Here is a 12,973-nt window from a genome sequence, read left to right as displayed (position 1 = left end):
CTGTTCCCAGTACAGGTGAGAAGACTATTGTAGCTCTGAGGGAGAGCACAGCCAGAGACATCTGGAAGGATCCAAACTGAACTAGGTATTGCAGGGAGGGTAAGGGGCAGAGCGAGAGAGAAAAAGAAGAAAGAGGGCAAGCGAACCAGGAGAGTAGTAAACGCTAAGGAGCACACGCCTGAAATGTCAAGTTTATAAAGGAATGAGAAGTTGGGAAGGGAAGCAAAGCCCAGTCCCTGGTCTGCAGGGGTTGCGGTTAGGGGGTCGGGTGAGACATGCTGGGAGGAGCCACGGGGGGCGGGGCTAGAAGTGCTGGGAGGAGCCACAGGTACTGATCCCAGGTGTCTTTCGGATCTGACACTAGAGGAAGCCATTCTATTGATTTTTTTTACTTCATTAGTTAACAACAGCAATAATCGGACACTTTATTTTTCTAATATGAAAGGGTGCAGATGACAGATTCGTTTCTGTTAAGTTCATCGTCTAAAGACTTCGAAATAATCTGTTGTACTTCTAATAATATAACTACATCCAAAATATCTTTCAACTTCCTCCCGCACAAAGGTTTGATCTTAGACACAAGATCTGAGGAGATGGTTTGGGGACAAGGGATTAAGATCACTCCTTTGTGGATTTATCAAAGCCCGTTTCAAAAACACCATCTGGCTGTTGTCGTTGGAAGAATAGCAATGTGAGCCTAGATGCTCTATATAAATAAGTAGAATTTATGTTTTTGTCCAGCGATACACAGATTTGATTTCATTACTATTCCATTACTAATGGAATACAGAGTGTTCTCAATGCTTATTTTGGCTTCAAGTTGCTTTTCTATCTCCATGATCTTTAGTAGGTTTTACTGGCCCAGAACCAGCTAGAAAAGATTCTATGCTAGCTCTGATATATTGGCAACTTAAAGCCTTGTTAAACATCTTGACATCGGTATTTTTACAGTTCTACCTTCAGAAATTAACACTGCAAATGGATTCCAGCTGGGTTCTGTTAGAAATCATGCTAGCTAGGAAGCATGGGTAGGTCTATTCTTTGATATTAACTTCTACTTGCAGATGATTAAAACAATACTAAATGAGAAAGAAATGCTTTCCAATTGTATCTTTTCATTGTTTTTGTTCATTTGTTTTTTTAGGTGTTGCTGTTGTTGTTGTATGGGGTTTTTTGAAGTGCCAGATTTGGAACCCAAGCTCTTGCCAATGCTTGGCAAATACTCAGTCCTTGGGTTTTTTGAGAGTTTCCCTGTGCAGTGTAAGCTGTTCTTGACTTTGCTATGTAGGCTGTCCTCAAACTTACCATCCTCTTCTCTTGCTTCAGTCTTCTGAATAGCTGGGGCTATATAGAAAAAGCCCACTGTACCTCACACATACATACATACATACATACAATACAATACATACATACATACATACATACATATATACAATACAATACATACATATAATACACATAATACAATACAATACACACACACACACACACACACACACACACACACACACACACACACACGGAGACACCCTTGGCTGCAATTCAGGCTAGGTTGGATGAGAGAGACTATCACATCAAATCAAAAAGTAGAAACATTCAGCTGGGTGCGGTGGCACATGCCTTTGACGCCAGTGCTTAAGAGGTAGATAGATCGCTGTGAGTTCCAGTCCAGTTAGGGATGGGAACACAGTGAGCTGAACAGCAACAACAGGACAAACATCCATCACTCTCTGCTTCCCAGATGTGAACAAGATCTGAGTAGCTGCCACCTGCTTCCACTGCCCTGCTGTCCCTGAGGACAGACCGGTCTTCCTGGACTTTAGTCCAAAATAAACCCCTTTAAGTGGCTTTTGTTTGGTATTTTCTCACAGCAACAAGACAGATATCTAGTACCAAAAAAACCAAAACAAACAAAAAACGGTCCAGTCAAGCAGTGGTGGCACACGCCTTTAAACCCAGCACTTGGGCAGCAGAGGCATGTGGATCTCTGAGTGTGAGTCCAGCCTGGTCTACAGAGTTCCAGGACAGCCAGGGCTACGCAGAGAAACCATGTCTTGAAAAACCAAATCAAACCAAACCAAAACCAACCAACCAAAAAAACCTGGAACAGAGAAATAGGAATTACTGTTGTGATAAGCCTGACCATAGGGATATTAGGCCTTTGTAACTGGCTTGCAGAAGGAATATGGAAGCGTTTGAAACTGGATCAAGTATAAAGTGGAGGACTGGTTTCTGAAGTCCCAGAGTGGGAAACAAGGACTCCAGTGGGAACTGGGCTAGACATCATCACGACAGCGTGGCAAAAAACCAAGCTGCGTTCTGGCTGTGCCTGGAAAGCTTAGGTGAGGCCCGACATAGGAGTGACGGACCACTGTGTTCGGTGGAGGAAATTCAAGGCAGGCGAGCAGCATACGGCTGTGATATGGTGATCGCTCAGCCTTCTTCTTCATAAATGCAGTGAAAAACAGCAACAAGTGGGGCAGGAAGAGAAAGTAGGCAGTTTTCCATGGAAAAGGGCTCAAGTATGTTTAAAGTTGCAAAAATAGAGGCTGCGGCTGTTAAAAAGAGAAGCGTCCAGCTTTGCAGGGGGTTGGGGGAACGTGGAGAGGAAAGACCATGCCCATTGGAATCTGAAAATGCAAATTCACTTGAAGGGAGAGGGGCTGAACTGAGGATGTTGCTGCTGTGCTCTGGAAAGGAAAGCAGCTACCTAGGGAAATATTTCCCCAGTGGCAGCACAGAGGTTACTATAAACTGTGATCCAAAAGGGTCAGGTTCCGCCTGAAGCTGACTTCAGTGTTACCCAAGTGGTACGGATTTGCAGCTATGAAAGATGCAGCGTTGAGGGGATCAGGAAGCCTTGTGCTATGGTTTCAGAGGGCTGCCGAGGTCGTGCAACGTACCGCAACTTTGGAATCCCTGCCAAGGAGGCCCTGTATGGCCACCGTAGCAAATCATAAAGGTGAAGCCCAAGTCACAACAAAGACCCCAAGGCATTAGAAATGCTGGAACCATCGCATGTTTGCCAAGTGCTGCACGGCTGTGCACAGCTGGCTCAAGAAGGAAGCTGATTGTGCTGTGGGCAGCAGAGTTGGAGGGGTGGGGCTCCTAAAGCACGTTGGTGCCCAGATGATTCCGTCAGACTCCAGCTACTAGACACGTTGCTGCAGGACTTGGTGTTTACCCTGCAGGCTTTTCATCTTAATTTGGCCCCAGCATTCCTTGCGATACCTCAACCCTTCTGTTTTGGAATTGAAAGTTTGTTCTGTGACTTTGTGTATTGTAAGAATGTAACTTGTGATTTTGTAGGTACTCACGGGTGAGGGTGTCTTTTTTTTTTTTTTTTTTTCTTTTTCTTTTTTTTCGGAGCTGGGGACTGAACCCAGGGCCTTACCACTGAGCTAAATCCCCAACCCCTGAGGGTGTCTTGAGACGTTGGACTGAAGCACATTTTGTGTATGATATCTGTGTTTGGGTGTTGATGCATACACACCATAGTGCATATGTGGAAGTCAGAGGACAACTTGTGGGAGTCGGTTCTCTCCTTCTGCCCTGGCTTCAAAGGGACAAGACTCAGCGTTGCACAACAAAGCGCTTTCCCACTGAGCCATCTCACAAGGCCCAAGGCTTTGGACTTTTAACTAGAGTTGAAAAAAGACTACAGCAACTTTAGAAGCTGGGCTGGATTCATTTTGTATTATGAGATAGCCTTGAGCTGGGGGCTGAAAGTGGTGTGTGTTTGGGTTTTGACAGAGGATGGGATTATGTTAATATTTCAAAATTCACAAGAACTGACGTCACTGAAGGGAAAGCTCTGGGCATTTTGGTGATGATTATCTAGATTATGTCCATCCAGGGGAAAGATTTACCCTATACAGGTGGACAGTACCAGGCTAGGATCCCTGAATGAAGGAAAATAGAAAGGGGGCCAAGCCTGGTGTCCAACAGTTTTAATACCAGTTCAAAAGCAGGCAGATGCCTGTGTTTGAGACCATCCTGGTCTACATAGCAAGTTTCAAACTAGCCAGGGTTACGCACTGAGGCCTTGTCTTTCAAAAAAAAAAAAATCTTAAAAGGTGGGGTAATTTAAATAAATGTAGATTGTCTTCAGTTATCAATTAAAAAAAAATTATTCTAGGGTCTGGAGAGATAGATCTACCAGAGGACCAGGACTTCATTCCCAGTACCCGTACCATAACTGACAACCCTCTGTAACTCCAGTTCCACGGGAAATGACGCCCTCTACTGGCCTTCAAAGACATGCATAGACCATGCAGATGAAACACCCGAACACATTTTACTTTTACTTATGTGTGTATGTGTGTATATGTGCATACGAGTGTATGTCCCACGGATGCTGGGGCCTGGGCTGACAGATCCCTTACGCTGAAATTACATGTGGTAACGTAACAGTTATGAAGTACTATTTGGGTACCTCAAATCTGAGAAGCCTCTAAGGCATAGAATTATACCAGAGATGGAAAACAAGTCAAACAAAACAAAAGCCCCGACACAGGGACTTTCCTGTTCTGTGCCGGAAAAATGGTGAAGAGGGTTTCTATCACATACAGGTAAAAGGGGTGGGGCTAGAGCGCAGAGAGGTATTCCTTCACAGTCTGACCAGGTGAGGAACGTAAAGTCGTCGGAAATGACTATAGCGGATCTCAACAGAGGGCTGCAGGACAATGCAGTCGTGTCAACCTAATACTGGGCTATTCAAATAGCTTGAATTCAAAGTAATGGCTGCTCCCCGGGCAGGAATTCACAATTGCCACATTGGAAGGGAGGATACTGTGTCGTTCCAAGGGGAAATCAGGTCTGGAAAAGGCCTCTTGGCTGGAGAACCTCATGTGTCCCAAAACAGCTCCAGAGCAGGCCAAATCAAACACAACAGTGGAGTCCCACCCTGTGAAGTAAGCTGGCTTTGGGCTCATCTGCATGGCCTTTACTCTCCTGCCTTTCTGGGGGATGACAAAATGTCTCCAAAGCGAGTCTAAGGCCCGGATCAGACTGTGGGCTGGAGGACTGGGGGGCACTGTCACACATGTGTGAACTGTGTAATGACGTAACTGATGGTGGTGATGACCTCAAGGTTTCCTCCCTGGCATCGGAACCCTCACCAGGAGTCAAGCGTGAGACAAGTGTAAGCAGAGGCTTCAGTCGTGTGTTTTGAACGGCTTTGGTGAACAACCCTTCAGGAAGTCTCCGGTTTAAAGCAAACTTTGTAGTTTGTTCTAAGAATGTCAGATGAATACTATCTCCCCCTTCCATTCAACCCCCAACATCTCTCTCTCCCAACCTCACATCCATTTATTCTTATCCTTTAATCCCTGAGTCTAATTAGTGCTGCCTATTGTGCGTTAACCCTTCCCTGTTTAAAATGTATCCATCTGTCTGTCCGTCCGTCCATCCATCCACTCATCTATCTTTATTGCACAAGAGGAAGGTGTGTGTATGAAGATCAGAGGACCACCTCATGCATTCACTTCTCCACTTCCACCGTTACACAGGTTCTAGGGAAGGAACTGATCGAGCAGGCAAAGTAGCAAGTGCCTTTACCTGGTGAGCCTTCTCGCTGACCCCCACAGCTCTTTAGATTTATGCTGTCATTACTTTACCATTAAATGTAGACAGTTACGATTTCGCTGTTTGAGATCTTGCTCTGTAGCCCAGGCTGGCCTCATACAGCATGGGTCTGTACTCCTGTTTCGGCTGCCTGAGTGCTGAGAGTACAGGCATGTGCCAGCCACCATACCTGACTTCTGGGGTCGCTAAAAAAGCAAAACAAAACCCCAGCTACTAATCCGTATGTTTCCAGAGACAAGCTAGGTCAGGTTTGCATTGAACTGTTAGCTCCGCTGGAGCTGCAAATTTATTATTTTAAACTAAGATTAATTAATTAATTAAACTCAGAAAAAGAGAAAGAATTGCCCGTGGAAAAAACCTTTCCATAGAATCTACCTTAAGTGGGGCAGACTGATGCTCACCTAAGGCCTGCCTGTTAGGACGCTTAGAGGATAGTTAAGAGTCTCAGGTAAAACAGGTATCTGATGGGGATCCCGGGTGCTCTAACATGTTGGAGTGCCTGTAGTTTTAAATGCTGTAGATGAGTCTCTGCTACTCTCCCCATTACGTGTTCACATGGTTCCTTGCCTCCTTGCCCGTTCACCTGTTCATCACAGCCACTGCGAGGCCGAGGCACAGGGAACGCGTATGAATTTTCTCCCTCCACAGCCAGGATGGTGGAGACTGAAGGCTCCACAATACTGCTACAAACAGCAGGGGCTAGAACCCGGGCTCTTGACCGGCATTTGTCACTGACCTCACACTACCTCCAGTCAGGATGGATGGTTCACTTAGCAAAAGCAACATATAAACTGGGGGGAAGCCAAACTCCTGTTACTGCATGGAAGTGTAGGCCAAACGGCAGCTTTTCTAGAACTTTCTGGGAAGAGCGAAGTCCGTGTGGAGAAAGCATGAGTCACACAGCGCTTGAATGAGCTGCTGAGGCTTTGCCGAGTTCCCTTGCCAGGTGGTCCTAATACCTTTCTGCTTCCGGAACTGTCAGTGTTCCTTTGGGGAGTGGCGGTTTGTATCCGATGGTTTCTCTTCTTATTCGCATTTCTCTTGGGATTTAAGTCTTGCTAAACGCAGGACGGACATGGTGAAATTATTTACTGTGGTTTCCTTTGAGTGGGCTCGTTTCCGCTCCTAAGAAGGGCCTTAACAAAACAGGAAGCTTTTCTTGGATCTAGAAATGGAACCGTGCCTTCTGACAGTCATTGTTTTACAGACTTCTGCAAATCTGTTTCCCTACTTCCCAGCTGGAGGTTAGACAAATAGAAAGAAGGGACAAGATAGAAGTTGGCGAAGCTGATTCCTAAAGTAGCAGGGTGAGGGCTGGTGAGTGTGACGGGCGGGTGGTGGTGGTGGGGGACACAACAGCAGCAGCACAGGCTAGACCACATCTGACACTGGCTAGAGCAGATGTATGAGATGTGAAAGGCCGGGGAATGTGAAGGGCACTTGGTAGCCCCTCCTCTACGGTAGCCGTTCACATGGGTATGCTAGCTGGGGTGGGTCGGACTTTGATACACTCTACACATTAGTGCAGATTCCAAGGGATGAGGAGCTTTTTTTTTTTTTTTTTTTTTTTTTTGGTTCTTTTTTTCGGAGCTGGGGACCGAACCCAGGGCCTTGCACTTCCTAAGCAATCGCTCTACTACTGAGCTAAATCCCCAACCCCTAATGAGGAGCTTTTTGTATCCTGTTTTCAATGCTGGTAATTTTGTGGGTACCCAAGAGTACTTAATGAAATGTAAAAAGAATTAATTGACTTCCCCAAATATCTCTAAACAAGGGCAGGGGCTGGAAAGATCAAATGGACCTATTTCCAACTACAGACATTGCTTCCTATACGTGGTCCTGCCACTCAGGATACTCAAGGTGGTAAGGTCAATTGAGCTCAGGACACAGAGATCAGTGTGCTAGACTCTATCTAAGCCAGCCTATGCTACACAGCAGGCCACTGTTTCAAACAACACACACACACACACACACACACACACACACACACACACACACACACTGTAACTAATTTCCACTTTGCAGGTTTTTAGAGAATTTACAAGCACATACCATACCTATAACCCAGGGCTCAGTAGGTAGGGTAGGGTTGCCACACATTCAAGGTCAGCTTTGGCGACAGCAGGCTGCAAAGGTCTTTCTTTCTGTGCCTGAGGCCCTAGGTTTGACTTCAGTACTGAAAATTGCTTCTTTGCTCAAGGTGAGGCTGAGGTAGAATCCAAAATCCAAATCCCCCAGTTTCTGCTTTCAGCTATAAGACAGGTTAAAAGTCCTAGCCTTATTCCAGGCTATCACAACAGTATCAGCCACTCACCACAGCCATGTAAAGGAAATCACCATGAAGAGATGCTGTTACAGAGGTCTGTGTTTATGTTAGGCAAGGCATGGAAATTCTAACTTCATTCTCACTGGGTGATAAGAGCTTCACAACCTGCTGGGCAGTGAAGGCTTCCCCTTTCCTCCCAGCACTCAGGAGGCAGAGGCAGGCAGATCTGAGCTGGAGGCCAGCCTGGTCTTCAGAGCAAGTTCTAGGACAGCCAGGGCTACACAGAGAACTCCCCCACAAACACACACAGAAACACAAAGCTTCATAATTCTTTGAAGATTTTTTCATTTTTATCCATGTGTGTACAACACACATGTATGCAGGTGCCCAAAGGGGCCAGATGAGGGTGTGGGGTTCCCTGAGACTGGACCTACAGGAAGTTAGGACCCATCTGATGTCAGGGCTGGGAACCAAGCTAAGGTCCTCTGCAAGAGCAGCCCTCAAGCACCTCGGGACAATAATTATTAAGCTATCTAAAATCAAGAGAAAGGAAGAGGACTTCCAGTGTTCAACACTTCTCTTTATGCAAGAAACACAATGGGCTTCTAAGTCAGCACTTTGAATCATTAATTAGGCCTGTCTGAAATGGCAAACCTGAGAACTGTGGCTCTTTTCCAAGGAACTGTATCCTTGTCTTGTTTTTTCTTGGGCCTGGGTCTTCTGTGTTACCCAGGTCGGTCTCAACAAGCCATCTCATAGCCTCCACCTCACAAGCAGTCGGAACTGCAAAGGGGCATCACCATTCTTAGCTCCTTTAGGTGGGCACATGCAATTTCTCTACTCCTTTGTAGCTAGCTATGGCCAGGAGGGAGTGGAAGATACAATGGAGTACACAGTCTGACAGAGGAGGAATGTCTCCATCCTCTCTGTTACAATGTAGAGGCAGGGCTGAACCAACTTGGACTGCAAAATAGAAGCCCTGTGTTGAACAAGCGATGGTGTCTCTGCCATTGCCTCACTGCCTCTATGTTGTGCCATTGGCCTCAACACATATCTGAGGTAATAACAGGTATAAACATTTAACAGAACAGTGCTCTGACCTCCTGTGCTTCTTCAGAATGTATAGTTCAGTTAATCAAGCTTTCTTTTTATGATAGGCACAAGAACCTGTTCTACTTCAGTAATGGAGTGTCTCCTGAGTCCACATTATGTGATGTGACGGGGAAGGGAAGGACACAGGAGACTGTATTTCGTTTTCAGTTCATATGCGCCTGGCCACACAGTTTCCAGTTTTTCCTGACTGTAAACCACAACCTCCTCCTCCAGACACAATGCACAATCCATGTACCTGGAGCAAAATGGTTTATGTAGGAAGGCTGCCCAAGGTGAGTCTTCTGGCTGCCTGGCCTCTTAGGTAATGTGGAGAACTGAAGCTACATGTACCTATGATAACTGAAATGAATTTGGTGGTTGTACTGCACAAAGACAAAACAAACTATGGAGCAGCAACGTTTTAAAGCTATCTTGAAATACTTAGTCCAGCTTTCGTGGGTCAGGACTGTAGCGCACAGCTTACCCAGGTGCCTGTAACTCAGGGCCACTCAGCAGGCTGTGGTCAAAGTGCTGAATCATTTCTCACCTAAGTGGCTATTAGAAGACCAGGTCCTCCATCCAGCAGTGACTTAACAGAAATCTTCAATTTGGGGGCTGAGTCTCAGGAGTACAAAATATATTTGCTTTCCTAGTTGAGGTGGCTCACTGGCCAGAGAGTTGTAGGTGAGACATTTTTGGATCTCAAAGAGCCTCCTTTATAATCTTCAGCCACAGTGTCATAAATTAAAGATGGGTTGATCTCAAGCTCTTCCATTAGCAGCTACAGTTTATTTAAGGATGTTTCCCAATTTCACTGCTATTAAAAATTGAATGCCAAATACAGCTCATGGCTTTGAGAATTGCCCCAGAACCTCTAGCTAAGGCATTCTTTGATCCTAGGGAGAAGTACTTGCTATTGTTTCATTTCCTCTAGTTTTCAAAGGAGAAATATGAACGTTGGCAAGGCACCAGGATTTAAAGCTCTGCACAAAGCCAAAGTTAGATGTTTCTGGACCTGAGTTGGTCCAGAGGCTGGAAAAGCCATTGGATAGCATTCCAGCCCAGTCAGCATCTTCAATGGGTAGCTTTGTTATTTGCTGTAAACAGTTGTAAATTTCCAGAACCACAGGCACACCCATATTAAAATGTTAATTACCAAAGTGTCTCCTTACCCCAAGTGCAAACGAACAGTGAATTAAAGGTCTCCTGGGATTCCGTCTCTGGACTTCCTCCACCAGCACGCATAACTGAACGCTCTGAAGATCTGACTTTTTAAAAAAGACAGTCATCTCAAAGCTGAGCCCATCCATCGTTCCCTGAAACTTCTAGAGTGTGGAGATAAAACCAATGGTCTGATCCTGTGCTGTATGTTATGAGAATACCAAACCTAGTCTGCTGAAGGAGAAATGAACTTAAAAAAAAAAACAGGGGCTGGGGATTTAGCTCAGTGGTAGAGCGCTTACCTTGGAAGCGCAAGGCCCTGGGTTCGGTCCCCAGCTCCGAAAAAAAGAACCAAAAAAAAAAAAAAACCAAAACAAACAAACAAAAACCCCGAGCCTTCCTTGGACACCAAGTTTTGAGGTTCTGGTTCTTTTTTTTTTTTTTTTTTTTTTTTTTTTCGGAGCTGGGGACCGAAGGTTTTGAGGTTCTGGAGATGGGAAACTAGTTCCTGTTTACTCTTTCTAAAAGTTCCAGAAACCCTAGTGCCCGGCCAAAACAGCAGACCGTAACAGCCCACAGAAGTCTTACTGGGTTGTGAAAGAGACTCATTTGTCCTCAGACTGTGGTCCCTCCACCCAGAGTCGTCCACCTCCATGCCAGTGTCTGCGGCTTTGACTGCTAACTAACCATTCACCCACAGAGACTCTAACATTGCTGGGATCCTTCAAAGAGGCCAAGGTGTAAGTAAATAAAGCAGGAGGAAACTTTTAAGGACAACAGTGTTAGGAGTTGAGGGTTGAATGTCAGAGAGAAAAGGCAATTAAAAGAAATTTCGTGCTTGGCCTAAGCTGAAAGGGAGCATGGGTATGGAGTGTGTGTGTGTGTGTGTGTGTGTGTGTGTGTGTGTGTGTAAAGTGTATGTGTATAAAATGTGTGTGTAAAGTGTGTATATGTGTAAAGTGTGTGCGTATGTAAAGTGTGTGTGTGTGTGTGTCCCGCTGTTGGAACAACGGCAGAATTAGCCCAAGACAGTTCATTACCCAAAACACTGTAACCAGGATGGCTGGCGTGTAAACCCTGCTCCTGCTTTGTGTAGCTTTCTTTTATAAGCTTGCACAGGCAGACTGAAGCTTTCCCAGCTGTAAGGCTTGGGATTTGCTGCCTCTCCCCTGGGGGATAAGTAACAGCAGCTGCCTTCTTGCTTTCCCCAGCTTAGAGGATCAACTGATGACACACACAAAAGACTCCCGAGCAGAGAAAATGTCAGAGCGCCTGTGCCAGCCTTCCAAAATGGTGAGGTGTGGCAAAACTACGAGCCATAATTACTATTACAGCAGGGTCAGAGAAGTGGGCTTTCTTGGAAAGCAAGAAACTTAAAAAAAAAAAAAAAAAAAACCCTCTGGGCTTAGTGCCTCAAGGAAGCTCCCAGAGTGTCCCTTCTCAGACTCTCAGAAGCTGCTCTCACGAAGCTTGCACTGCAGTGTTTCTGACAGCTGTGTCCACAGAGACAGCTTTAGGCTAGAAGTCTGACTGCCCCGAAGAGAGCCACTAGGCGTTTCATGTGGAAAATGGGACCATACTTTGCATCTTACTGATCAGAGCTGTGGAAATTGAGTCATGAGTGTTTAGTAGAATGTCCTAACATTAACTGGGGCTCAGTTAAAGATTAACCAATTCACAGGAAAACAAATTCGGGCTATCACTAAGAAAACAGAAGGGAATTTGAGACAACAGTTACATGTCTGACACATGGCACACAGGCACAATGGGCCCAGGGACCCCTGGCTTGGTCCAAGACTCCGGGTACTCACAAGTCATAATCACCTAATGATTTCCTGAAGTGCATGGGTTCCTGGGGTGTGGGGACCAGGAGGTAGAGGTGTAAGTCAAGTCCCTCAACTACCAATGTAAGCTAAGAACTACACGCATGGTATCTTTGGGGCTATTTCACGTACCTGCCTCCATTTATGTATTTTCCACCATTCTTGGTCTCCTGTTTTCTAAAATCCACCAAACGGTCAATTTAAACACTGAAAGGTCAAACTTTGATGTTGAGCATGTGCAATTTTAAGTGCTGTGACAGATTCAAATAGAACCGACATGCTCCCAGACTACAGAAGCGGTAGGAATTATCTCAGTCAGAACCAGCTTGTGGCATGGCTCTGCAGGTAAAGGCCTTGCAAGCCTGGTGACCTGAGTGTGAACCCTGGCATTCACATAGAAGACAGAGAGAACAGATTCCAAAGTGTCCTCTGTCCCTCCCCCAACTTGGTAAAGATGGTCCTAGAAAATGAGTTATACCCAGGAATTATTCTTACCATGAACACTGCTGCTCTTCTCCTGACTTTTTTTCCCCCTTTTTTCTTTTTTTCGGAGCTGGGGACCGAACCCAGGGCCTTGCGCTTGCCTTAGCAAGTGCTCTACCACTGAGCTAAATCCCCAGCCCCTTCTCAGACTCTTTATCTTCAGCCACTTAACATTATCTATATGAGGCCTCAATTATGTTAATACCCACAAGACCTTAGATTTGATCCTTAGTGTAGTGAACTGGGCTCCTACTGTGTCAGGCATCCACGTGATAGCTCCTTTAGTTTTAGACAATCCCAACCTGGCACTTACATCATTTTGCATTAGGAAACTGAAACCTAGAAATACTGAGGAGCTTAGCGCAAGGTCACAGCCCAGTTCATCTCTTGGTCAAGGGCAAAACTACTGTAGCAGAAAGGGATCTCTCTGGATGTCATGGAAAGTAAAATGAATTACACCATGGTGGTGAACAATTTACATCTCTTCAGCTAAAGAGAAACTATGCCTATGTAAAATAACCACTAGAGGGCGCTACACACAAACTTCGACAAGTGTTTTGCT

The 12,973-nt window shown here is 45.5% G+C and overlaps 1 protein-coding gene across 5 annotated transcripts in view; it reads right to left on the bottom strand.

Annotated features, from left to right (window-relative positions):
* Window positions 1–12,973, bottom strand: part of LOC120102473 (uncharacterized) — a 44,429-nt gene that overhangs the window by 14,071 nt on the left and 17,385 nt on the right. The gene's annotated exons all lie outside the window — the stretch shown is intronic.

This window comes from Rattus norvegicus, chromosome 4 (genome assembly GCF_021556685.1).
Source record: "Rattus norvegicus strain SHRSP/BbbUtx chromosome 4, alternate assembly SHRSP_T2T, whole genome shotgun sequence".
In the NCBI taxonomy this organism is placed as follows: Eukaryota; Metazoa; Chordata; class Mammalia; order Rodentia; family Muridae; genus Rattus; species Rattus norvegicus.
Note: the sequence above shows the minus strand (reverse complement) of the source record. Positions and strands in the feature narration are given on the sequence as shown.